This window comes from Pteropus medius, unplaced genomic scaffold (genome assembly GCF_902729225.1).
Source record: "Pteropus medius unplaced genomic scaffold, Ma_sr-lr_union100, whole genome shotgun sequence".
NCBI classification, from domain to species: Eukaryota; Metazoa; Chordata; class Mammalia; order Chiroptera; family Pteropodidae; genus Pteropus; species Pteropus medius.
Window position 1 is genome coordinate 495,211 of NW_024355990.1, and position 1,386 is coordinate 496,596.

A 1,386-nucleotide genomic window follows, 5' to 3' on the forward strand; every position below is an offset into this window, starting at 1 on the left:
CGAGGGGGTAGAGGCTGCGGCGCGCGGGACGCCCGCCTCTCGCCCGCGCTCGCCACCTCTCGCTGCGGAGACGTGGTCCGCAGTGCGCAGCTGGGGTCTGTGGCCAGGGGGCCGGGGGCATAGGGTGCGCCCCAGGGGAGGGGAGAGGACAGTGGCTGCGCATCGCTGTGGGGACCTGCGTCTCTTCAGGGCGTCCCCGGCTCGGCTCCTGGAGGCGCAGAAAAGTAGCATCTCAGGGTCCCGGGTGTCCCCTGAAGCTGGACATCGCCCCTCCCACCCGTGTCCACACCTGGGGCATTTTCCTCCGGGCCCAGCCGGGGCGGCACTCACACTCGCGCGCACACACACACTTGTGTGCACTCAGAGGCGCACACACCCGTGGACTCACACCAACGCGCACGCAGCACTTAACGCTCAGCACAAACGCCGTCCCGGGAGAACCAAGCGCCTGGTTTCCCTTCCCGCGGGGGCGGGGCACTCGCCAGCGCTTTCGGTTTGGGTTTGGCCGCGGACCCATCTGTGAATCCAGTTCCCACCACTGGTCAGTGACCTGCAGGGTGAAAGCCACTCTCTGTGCCGCAGGGAGCGGAACCAAAGCCCCCAGGAAGCCTGCCTGTCCCCAGGGGCTGTGACAGCGAGAGTGGGGGAGACGTGCTTCCAGCGTCAGGCACCAGAGTAGGGGGTGACCAGGCCGCAGTGGGGAGGAGGGTTGTCGGAGGAGGTGGCTTGTGGGGGCGGGGAGACAGCGAGGCAAACGGGACAGCGTGAGCAAAGGCGGTGATGGGCAGGTTTGTGCGCCTGGCCCGTGGCCTGGGGGATTTTACTGCTCGTCTGTGGTCCCCTCCCAGCCACGGCCGCAGCAGCAGAGACAAGGACTGGGCATCTCCTCTGTCAGAGCTCATTAGCTCGGGGCTCCAAGGCCCTTTCAGGGTGGTGGTGCCTCGCGACAGGGTTGGCGATGGGCGGGTGGTCGGCACTATGCGCAGCCGGCCCAGTAAGCACGGAATGCGCATGCGTGGCTGTTACCTGCGCCCCCTCAGCGCGAAACAGCGCGAGCTGCCCTCAGGTGCTGTGGGAAGGGAGACTCGCTGTGACCGCCCGCGACGCCCTGGCTCGCCCCGCTCCGCCTTCTGAGGCCCCGTGGTGGGACAGCGTGCTGGCAGTAGTGTGCACTTCCAAAGTGTGTCACAGCTCCCAGGTGCAAACAGCCCCTGAGTCCCAGTCGTCCTGGGTCCCGGACGGGTCACGCTACGTGTGCAGATGCGGTTCCTTGGTCGATGATTGAGAGAAATCGGAAATGTCGCCTTCGGTTTTCGCCACCTCCACCCTCCAGGCCCCTGCAGGCCTGTCTCAGCCTTCCTGCAATACGCCTGGCCTTCTGCCCGC

The 1,386-nt window shown here is 66.8% G+C and overlaps 1 protein-coding gene across 3 annotated transcripts in view; it reads left to right on the top strand.

Moving 5' to 3' along the window:
• SECTM1 (secreted and transmembrane 1) overlaps positions 1-1,386 on the top strand; it is a 9,271-nt gene that overhangs the window by 339 nt on the left and 7,546 nt on the right. The window contains exon 2 of one of the 3 annotated variants that reach the window (XM_039859463.1): positions 91-98. The exons of 1 other annotated variant lie outside the window; for it this stretch is intronic. The gene's annotated coding sequence lies outside the window, so the exon portion shown is untranslated. Of the gene's footprint in view, positions 1-90; positions 99-499; positions 676-1,386 lie in introns of those variants that run through there. One more of the 3 variants, XM_039859464.1, reaches the window with a different exon arrangement.